Genomic DNA, 11,163 nt, shown 5'->3' with positions numbered 1-11,163 from the left:
TATTGAAATTCTTATTTTTTTTAAACTTCAATTTTTTTGCAATTACCATTATTGTTAGAGATCCTTCTGTCCCATTTTGACAGACACCTGGTGATATTTTTAAATCCTTCTACAATAGCATACTCATTTACTCAAAAATTATAGCTGGTGGCTGTAGATAGACAACATTCATATCCCTTTGGTCACTTTCCTTCTAACCTATGATGTAGAAAACTGTCATTATCAGCAATACCTCCTGTGAAAACATTCCTCTCCCCCACCAAATGTATATAAGACTTTACTACTACTACTTTGTATGGCTGATGTAGATGTAGAGCAACAACTATCATTTTACATTTAGGTGGTTAAGCCAGATAATTGCATCAGAAGTAGCGGAGTGCATTGCTGGGATGCCTCTTTCGTATTTGTGAATGGGGCTTTGAGTCGATATATGTTCCATGGTCTATTCTGGGTGACCACAGTCATACATGGGAGTTTTTAATTCTCCATTTGTGCATCAAGTATCCGCTTCTTAAAAGTAGAGCAAAGTGAATACTGAAATTATATTAGAAAACATAATGGAAATCATTAATGTCAAATGTGCGTTTCCTTCATGAATGATAAAGCAAGGAAGGTAATACTGGAAACACAGAAGATAAATGCACCTGACAGGATGACAAAGCAAATCAAGTAAAAGAAGTGTGTACCGCGTCTGCAGACAACAAATTGGATTGGTTCAATTTTTACAGATTCTCAGCCTGTGAGGTTTCAGAACAGGCCTTCTGTGAGTTTGGTTTTGCTTTGTGTTCACACACAGCTTGTTGGCTCAAAGTTGTATTTCTTTCTTTGCTTCTTTCACTGTACAACCAAAGGTTTATTGTATTGATTGGGATGAAAAATTGAATTTTACTGGAAACAACCATGTTGGTTTCTGATATACATTGTAGAACAACTCTTTAGAATTGTTGATGTGGGCATAGTATCACTTTGAAACCATTCTATAACAATGCCTCTGAGATCATCCTGAATCATTGATTAAATTTGAGAAGTACCTGGGAACACATTTTCTGTTGTGTTGAAACAATAAGGGCTCGAAATTCAATGCAATTGCGCCTCCCGTTAGCACCCCTGAGTGGCGCTATTAACGCCTCCTGGCATATTGGGCAAGGAGTTTAGCGGCGGTGCTACGATTTTGCGCCCGATCTCCTGCGCCCGGAGATCATGATATCATCGCCATGCGCATCACCCTGTTAGTGCCCTGGTCCTGAAATTCACTTTCGCCCCTGCAGCAGTGTCAGGCTAAAACACCGACAGCTACAGGATGCGTGGAGCGGGCACCGGCCACTACCAGGGCGACAATTAAAGGCAAGGTGGCACTCTGCTTGAGAGCTGGGCTGATCACGTGGCACCCTGCTCCATGGTGATCCAGGTAGGTCCCTTTTTCACTTGCAGAGTCTTTAAAGGAGGGAAGAGCCGCTAGGATGAGGCAGCGCTGCATGGCCGAGTGCTTGATTTAGTGCTCCACTTCCTTCTGGGGGTGGTAACCTGAATTATTGAGAGGGGTGAAACTTCTGTGCCTGGCGCTAAGTTTCACTCTCTCAACTGTTACTGCCCCCAAATGGGGCGATAATGAATTTCACCCCCTAAGTAATGTAAACATTGTTAAATAATTACTATCCAGTGCACATCTGAGTGTATTTAAAGAAATATTTGGATGTAGTTGAATTGTCTCAATATTATTCCTTGGAGGGTTCAGTCCTTTGTGTCTATCGGAAAATGTACAAAATAAAGGGACACAGATTACAAGGAAAATAGTGCGACACAGAAAATGACTGATCTTGATATGATAGGTACCAAATTAAGGTGCCAAATTTTCTGAATGTTGTGCAATGCTTTGACCCATGCTCTGAAATAATTTGGGTTACCACCGAAAGGAACTGGAGCACTAAATCAAGCACTGGGCCGTGCACCACTGCCGCGTCCAAGGGGCTCGCTCTTCCCTCCTTTAAAGGGAAGGGCCCACGCTGCAGACACTGCAAGGGGAATGTTGTGTTTCCTACATTACAACAGGGACTACACTCCAAAAGTACTTCATGCCCCATCCCAACCCAAGTTCATGCTCCCTCCAGCCAAAGTTCAAGCCTCATCCCAGCCCAATTTCCTGACACCCTCCAGCCCAAGTTCCTGACACCGACCTAGCCCAATTTCCTGACATCCCCAGACCAAGTTCCTGACACCCCCCAGACCAAGTTCCTGCCCCATCCCAGCCCAAGTTCCTGATCCCCCAGCCCAAGTTCCTGCCCCATTCCAACCCAAGTTCCTGACCATACCCTCTCCCCCCGGCTGCACCATAGATGGGGCATTATGTGTGGGTCACGGATCTTAACAGGCTTATTCGGTATGAAGTGAATAGTGTCAGTGTTGTGATATCCGGATTTCATCCAATGGTATCCCTTGTCACACACGCACCAAGCTTTCCAAGAAATCGGGTGTGGGTGTAAAGGAGGTTGGAAGAATGTGATCTGCCTTCCGAGTTCCCTCTCTCCCCTCCGAACCCCTCTCCAGCGTCCCCTCTCTCTCCCCCAATCTCTCTCTCCCCCAGTCTCTCTCTCTGCCTCACTCTCTCACTTTCCCCCCAGTGTCTCTCGTCCTCTCCCAGTATCTCTCTCCTTCCACCAGTTTCTCTCTCCCACCTCCGATGTTTTCTCTCCCACAGAAGGCCGCAAAAATGTCCGTGTAGATAATCATAATCGAGGAAAAGGTCCTGAAAATAATCCGAAAGCTAGAAGCAGCTCCAGTGACAGTGAGCTCCATGCGGTTCGGCCGTACTTCCAGCTTCCTCGTACGTGGCACTGCGCACGCACAACCGAATCGAGTGGCCATGCGCAAAAAGGGGATGGAGTCCAATGCGCGTATACGCAGAAGTACACACACAAAACTAGTGCAAATAATCACTCTGTTAAATAAACTGAATATTATAATTTCACAGCACTGCTCCAATCTTCCAAAAGGTAGACTAATTCACACTTTAGTTGAATGAAGTCAATTGTAAATCAACAAACAGATCTCTTTTCCACTTGGTAGGGTAGAAATAAGTCCCCATCTTATCTGTTTCTTTGGGCGCAAAATTCACGTTGGAGGGGCCAATTTCCGAGCGTAATCTCGAGCATCCGATTCCCCAGAAGTGCCAAGTGCGCCAACCTAAAGCAAATGTTAGGTTCTTGAATCTGCTTATAAGGGGCTAATAAGGGGCACAACACCTGTTTCAAATTTGGCAAAAACTGGGCGGATAGTGTACCATGCAGCTTTGCTCTGTTTCTCTGGGCCTACCATGACCGAGGCAGCCATCCATAAAGTGAGCACCAGAGGCTGCCAAAGGAAAATTACGTTTTTGTTTTTTCACTTTCCTTAAAGTGGAGCCAGGAGAAGCAGAAGTACTCACAGCAATACTGCAGGCCACTTTTGGCCAATGCTGGCCCACTCCCATTCACTTACACCCCCCAACCCCAAGGATTTACTAGCTCAGCATCTAAACCGGTTTATTTTATGAAGAACTCAACCATCGAGCTGCATTGTGGGTGCCCGGGCTCCACAGTTCGCTGGCATTATGGAAAAGAGGCCCGAGACATCATTTGTCGTGATCTTCAGGTCTCCGTCTTCAACATCAATTTCTCCTCATTAAGTGAACACACAGAGGAATATTAAATCTTACCTCATTTTGAATGAGTTCAGCAAACCGCCTCATAGCACAAAAAATAGCTATAATAGAAGAACATCTGGAAAACAAAATAGTCAGCATGGATTTCAAAAGTGAATCTTTTGCTTGACAAACCTCATTGAATTTTTTGAAGAGGTAACAGAGACTATAAACAATAATAATGCAGTAGATGTAATTTGATATGTCCTTACTATACGGTATAAATGCACACGAGGCCCATACTTGAGAGAAGGTCACTCTTTATTAGCGAGACCTCAAGTGATGAAGGTGGGTGGAGCTTCCCCTTTTATACCGGAAAGTCCAGGTTAGGAGTATCTCCCACAAGTTCACCCCCTTGTGGTCAATGTTCTCAAGGTGTACAACTTCGGTCAGCTTATACATGGGTTACAATGATAGTTGAATACATGACATCACCTCCCCCGCAAAGTCTTATTGGGATCACAGGTTAAGTCTCTCTGGTGGTTTACGCTCCCTTGTAGAGCGCCTGAGTTGAGGTTCCGGTTGTTGGGCACTGGCCTGAGTGTCTGCTGTTTGTTGCGCCTCAGGCCTGTCCGGACTGCCCACAGTGACTGGGTTCTCCTCCGCTTGGTTCCGGTGTTTGGTCACCTGTGGTGGACTAAACTCTACGTCGTGTTCTTCCTCTGCTTCTTCTATGGGGGTTGCTGAACCTCCTTTTAGTTTGATCCACGTGTTTGCGGCAGATTTATCCATTGGTCAGTTTAACTACCAAAACCCTATTCCCCTCTTTGGCAATCACAGTGCCTACAAGCCATTTGAGGCCCTGCAGCGTAATTAAGGACAAAAACAAGGGTCATTGACATCAATACATTGCGCCCTCGCATTCCTGTCATGGTAGTCACATTGTGACTGACGCCTGCTCTCAACAATTTCTTTCATGGTCGGGTGGATAAGGGATAACCTGGTTTTGAGCGTCCTTTTCATTAGCAGCTCTGCGGGTGGAACCCCTGTGAGTGAGTGTGGTCGGGATCTATTGGCCAACAGGAGGCATGATAAGCGGCTTTGTAGTGAACCCCCTTGGATTCTGAGCATCCCCTGTTTGATTATCTGCACTGCTTGTTCCGCCTGGCCGTTTGAGGCCGGCATGAATGGTGCCGTTCTGACATGGTTGATTCCATTGCCTGCCATGAAGTCCTGGAATTCAGTGCTTGTAAAGCACGGCTCATTGTCGCTGACCAAGACATCCGGTAGACCATGGGTGGCAAACATTGCCCGTAGACTTTCTACTGTGGCAGAGAATGTGCTTTCATTTAAAATGGCACACTCAATCCATTTGGAGTAGGCGTCTACTACAACCAAAAACATTTTTCCCGTGAAAGGACCTGCGTAGTCCACATGGATGCGTGATCATGGCCTGGCGGGCCAGGGCCAGGGGCTAAGGGGGGCTTCCCTGGGTGCATTGCCCAGCTGAGCACTCGTGTTGCACCTGCGAACACAAAATTCCAGGTCTGCATCTATCCCTGGCCACCAAACATGTGACCTGGCAATTGTCATCATCATGTGCCCCGGGTGCTCATTGTGAAGTTCTCTGATAAACACCTCTCTGCCCCTCTGGGGCATGACTACTCTGTTTCCCCACAGTAGGCAGTCGGCCTGAATTGAGAGTTCATCCTTGCGCCTGTGAAATGGTTTAAATTCCTCAGGGCATGCCCCGTACATGGCTGCCCAGTCCCCATTCATGACACATTACTTAATTAAAGACAGTAGCGGGTCTTTATTTGTCCAGACTTTAATCTGACGGGCTGTCACAGGTGAGCCTTCACTTTTGAAAGCTTCAACAGCCATGACCATCTCAGCATCATGCTCAGTTGCCCCCTCAGTGGTGGCTAGTGGGAGCCTGCTGAGTGCATCGGCGCAGTTTTCAGTGCCCGGTCTGTGCCGAATTGTGTAGTCATAGGCGGCTAACATAAGTGCCCACCTCTGTATGCGGGCCGATGCATTTGCATTTATGGTCTTGTTGTCGGCCAAAAGGGACGTTAAGGGTTTGTGATCTGTCTCCGGCTCAAATTTCCTGCCAAATTTCCTGCTGGTGCATTTTTTTTTACTACATATACACATGCTAGCACTTCCTTTTCTACCATCCCGTAGCTCCTTTCTGCCTGGGACAGACTTCTGGAGGCATAAGCTACCGGCTGTAACTGACCATTGGCATTCACATGCTGCAACACACACCTGACCCAATAGGACGACACATCGCACGTTAGAACAAGTGTCTTACACGGGTCATATAACGTTAACAGTTTGTTGGAGCATAACAAGTTGCGTGCTCCATCAAAAGCCCTTTCCTGGCTGTCCCCCAAACCCAATCTCGACCTTTACATCGGAGTACGTGTAGCGGCTCTAACAGCATGCTAAATTTGGGAAGAAAGTTACCAAAATAGTTCAAGAGCCGAGGAACAAATGCAGCACCGTCGTGTTATGAGATCTGGGTGCTCTCTGGATCGCTTCCGTTTTGGACGCAGTGGGTCTGATCCCGTCTGCTGCTACCCTCATCCCCAGGAATTCTACCACTGGAGCTAAGAAGACGCACTTCGTCTTTTTCAGTCGCAGCCCTATCCGGTCCAGTCTGCGTAGCACCTCCTCCAGGTTGTGGAGGTGTTCTTCAGTATCGCGACCTGTGATGAGGATGTCATCTTGAAAAACCACCGTCCTTGGAATTGACTTGAGGAGGCTTTCCATATTTTGCTGAAAGATCGCGGCGGCTGAATGAATCCCAAACGGACATCTGTGATACTCAAACAACCCCTTGTGATAGTGGTCAGCTTCTTTGACTCACTCGCCAGCTCCTGGGTCATGTAAGCTGAGGTCAGGTCCAAATTTGAAAAAAGTTTGTCACCGGATAGCGTCGCAAAAAGGTCCTCTGTTCTCAGTAGCAGGTACTGGTCTTGGAGTGACACTCGATTGATGGTGGCCTTGTAATCGCCACATATCCTGACCGACCCATCTGCCTTGAGCACCGGCACAAATGGGCTCGCCCAGTCACTGAATTCGACTGGCGAGATGATGCCTTCCCTCAGCAGGCGGTCCAATTCGCATTCTATCTTTTCCTGCATCACGTACGGCACCGCTCTGGCCTTATGGTGTACTGGCCTGGTGTCCGGGTTTATGTGAATCACTACCTTGGCCCCCGTAAAAGTGCCGATGCCAGGTTGAAATAATGAGTCAATTTTGTCCAGGACTTGTGAGCATGATACTCGCTCCACAGAAGAAATTGCATTGACATCGCCCCATTTTCAGTTCATGACAGCAAGCCAACTCCTCCCCAGTAGTGCAGAACCATCCCCCGGGACAATCCAGAGTGGCAACTGTTCTCCAAATCTTTGTGGGTCACGACTACCGTGGCGCTGCCTTGCACCGGAATGATCTCCTTTGTATATATCCGTAGCTTTGCGTCAATCGGCAATAATTTTGGTCTCCTGGCCTTGGACACCCACATCCTTTCGAACTGTTTGATACTCATCAGGGACTAGCTGGCCCCTGTGTCTAGCTCCATTAATACTGGGATGCCATTGAGGAGCACTTTCATCATTATCGGTGGCATCCTGTATATGTGCTCCACATGAACTCGCTGAACTTCAGCTTCCAGCGATTTCCCCCAGTATTCATTTGGCCTCATAGGGCTTACATCGGGCCCGTCCTCCTCGTACATCAACCTGGCTGCAGGCCTCCTGCACATACGCGCCAAGTGATCGCTGACGTTGCAGTTTCTGCATGTATATTGCTGATACCTGCAAGCTCTGGCTGGGTGTTTGCCTCCACACCTCCTGCATGAGCTGGAGGCCCCGTTGTTGGGAAACAAAAGGTCCATTACCAGTCAATCGTCTCTGACTGTCTCTGTAACTGTCCTTAAGCGCACCATTAACAGGTGTTGATGGCCCCATTATTGGCCACATTGTCCATTGCGATGGCCTGAATCGCCGTTCAGCTAGCCATTGTCTCTGTTGAATTCCCCCTTTGGGTTCGACTACATGCTTGGGCATATCCGATTGGCCTTGTCTGCCTAGAGAACTGTGTGCCGTGTTAACAATGTTGACTCCCTGGTCATTTGCCGCTTTTGAGCCAAGATTTTTGTCATACATCATTCTGGTCTCTTCCTCCCCTGAGATAAATGTCTGGGCTATCAGAGCCGCCATTTCCAAGGTCAAGTCTTTGGTCTCAATTAGTTTCCTGAAAACCCCAGCGTTGCCCGATGCCCTCAATAAAAAAGTCTCGCAGCATCTCCGCTCTGCATGCATCTGTGAACTTACATAGGCTCACCAGTCGCCGGAGATCTGCCACAATGTCAGGAACGCTTTGCCCTTCTCGCCGCTGGTGCGTGTAAAACTGGTGTCTCGCCATGTGCATGCTGCTCGCCGGTTTAAGGTGTTCCCCGATCAACCTACTGAGCTCTTCGAATGTCTTGTCCGCCGGCTTCTCTGGCACTAGAAGGTCCTTCATCAGGGAGTATGTTCTGGATCCACAAACGGTCAGGAGATGTGCCCTGCGTTTGTCGGCCGAATCCTGTCCCAACCATTCCTTAGTGACAAAACTTTGCTGCAGTCTCTCAATAAAGTCGTCCCAATCATCACCAACACAGTACCTCTCTTCTGTGCTGCTAGTGGCTATGCTCGCGTGGTTTAAATCCCAGTTTCTCGTCGCCAATGATATGTCCTCACTATACAGTATAAATGCACACGGGGCCCATACTTGAGAGAAGGTCACTCTGTGACCACTTACCTTTATTACCAAGACCTCAAGAGAGACAGACGGTGGGTGGAGCTTCCCCTTTTATACCGGAAAGTCCAGGTTAGGAGTGTCTCCCACAAGTTCACCCCCTTGTGGTCAATGTTCTCAAGGTGTACAACTTCGGTCAGCTTATACATGGGTTACAATGATCGTTGATTACATGACATAATTTATCTAGATTTTCAAAAGGCCTTCGATAAGATATCCCATAAAAATACCCCAGGCTGTTAGGTGAAGCAAAAGAGGAAATAGCAGAGGCTTTGACCACCATTTTCCAATCCTCTTTGGCTTCAGGTGTGGTGCCAGAGGACTGGAGGACTGCAAATGCTGTACCTTTGTTTAAGAAGGGAGAAAGGAATAGACCGAGTAATTACAAGCCAGTCAGCCTAACCTCAGTGGTGGGAAAATTATAGGAAAAAATTCTGAAGAACAGGATAAATTTTCATTTACAAAGGCACAGATTAATCAAGGACAGTCAACACACATTTTTTAAGGGAAGGTCGTGTCTGACTAACTTGATTGAATTTTTTGAGGAGATAACCAGGAGGGTCGATGAGGGTAGTGCGTTTGATGTAGTGTATATTGATTTCAGCAAGGCTATTGATAAGGTCCCACATGGCAGACTGGTCACCGAAAGTAAAAGTCAATGGGATCCAGGGTAAAGTGGCAAGTTGGATCCAAAATTGGCTCAAAGGCAGGAAGCAGAGGTTAAAGGTTGATGGGCATGTTTGTGACTGGAAGGCTGTTTCCAGTGGGGTTCCGCAGGGCTCACCATCTGGTCCCTTGCTTTTTGTGGTATACATCAGTGATCTAGACTTGAATATAGGGGGTATGATTAAAAAGTTTGCAGATGATAGTAAAATTGGCTGTGTGGTTGATAATGAAGAGGAAAGCTATCGACTGCAGGAAGATATCAATGTACTGGTCAGGTGAGCAGAACAGTGGCAAATGGAATATAATCCAGAGAAGTGTGAGGTAATGCATTTGGGGAGGGCTAACAAGGAAAGGGAATACACATTAAATGATAGGACACTGAGAAGTATAGAGGAACAAAGCGACCTTGGAGTGCATGTATACAGATCTCTGAAGGTAGCAGGCCAGGTAGATAAGGCAGTTAAGAAGGCATATGGAATACTTGCCTTTATTAACTGAGGCATAGAATACAAGAGCATGGGTGTTAAACTTGAACTGTATAAAACACTAGTTAGGCCACAGCTAGAGTACTGCGTGCAGTTCTGGTCACCGCTTTACAGGAAAGATGTGATTACACTGGAGGGGATACAGAGGAGATTAACGAGGATGTTGCTGGGAGTGGAGAACATAACATAAGAACATAAGAAATAGGAACAGGAGTAGGCCATACGGCCTCTCAAGCCTGCTCAGCCATTCAATAGATCATGGCTGATCTGATCATGGACTCAGCTCCACTTCCCCGCCCGCTCCCCATAACCCCTTATCCATTTATCGTTGAAAAAACTGTCTATTTCTGTCTTCAATTTATTCACTGTCCCAGTTTCCACAGCTCTCTGAGGCAGCGAATTCCACAGATTTACAACCCTCTGAGAGAAGAAATTTCTCCTCATCTCTGTTTTAAATGGCCAGCCCATTTTTCTAAGATCATGTCCTCTAGTTCTAGCATCCACCTTGTCAAGCCCCCTCATAACCTTATACATTTCGATAAGATCACCTCTCATTCTTCTGAATTCCAATGATTAGATGCCCAACCTACTCAACCTTTCCTCATAAGTCAACCCCCTCATCCCCGGAATCAACCTAGTGAACCTTCTCTGAACTGCCTCCAAAGCAAGTATATCCTTTCGTAAATATGGAAACCAAAACTGCACGCAGTATTCCAGGTGTGGCCTCACCAATACCTATGTGGACAGATTGGATAGGCTGGGTTTGTTTTCCTTGGAACAGAGGAGGCTAAGGGGAGACCTCATTAAGGTGAATAAATTTATGAGGGGCCGAGGTATAGTGGATAGAAAGGGCCCATTTCCCTTTGCAGAGGGGTCAACAACCAAGGGGCATAAATTTAAAGTAATTGGTAGAAGGTTTAGAATGAATTAGAGGGGAAATTTCTTCACCCAGAGGGTTGTGGGGGTCTGAAACTCACTGCCTGAAAGGGTGGTAGAGGCAGAAATCCTCACCACATTTAAAAAGTACTTGGATGTGCACTTGAAGTGCTGTAACCTGCAGGGCTATAGACCTAGAGCTAGAAAGTGGGATTAGGCTGGATAGCCTCTTGTTGGCCAGCACGAACACAATGGGCCGAAATGGCCTCCTTCCGTGCTGCAAATTTCTATGATTCTATGATAATAGACTGATGAACAAGGTCAAAGAATGCGGAGTCAGGGGACAAGTAACAGAATGGATAGCTAGCCGGCTGAAAGTCAGAAATTAGAGAGTCGGGGCAGAAAGTGGGTGGTGATATACCACAAGGATCAGTGCTAGGACCACTGTTGTTCGCAATTTATATTAACGATTTAGACTTTGGAATCAAAAGCACAATTTCTAAATTTGCGGATGACACGAAATTGGGGTGTATAAACCATACTGAGGAGGACTGCAACAAATTACAGGAGGCCATTAATAAACTTGCAGAAATGGCATATAATTGGCAAACTAAGTTCAACCCAGATAGATGTGAGGTATTACATTTTGGTAGGAAGAATAGGAAGGTCACTTATTACTTGGAGGGTGCGAGTCTAGGGGGGGTAGAG

Source organism: Pristiophorus japonicus, chromosome 2 (genome assembly GCF_044704955.1).
Source record: "Pristiophorus japonicus isolate sPriJap1 chromosome 2, sPriJap1.hap1, whole genome shotgun sequence".
Classification (NCBI taxonomy): Eukaryota; Metazoa; Chordata; class Chondrichthyes; family Pristiophoridae; genus Pristiophorus; species Pristiophorus japonicus.
The sequence above is the reverse complement of the archived record's forward strand: the minus strand, read 5'-3'. Positions refer to the sequence as shown.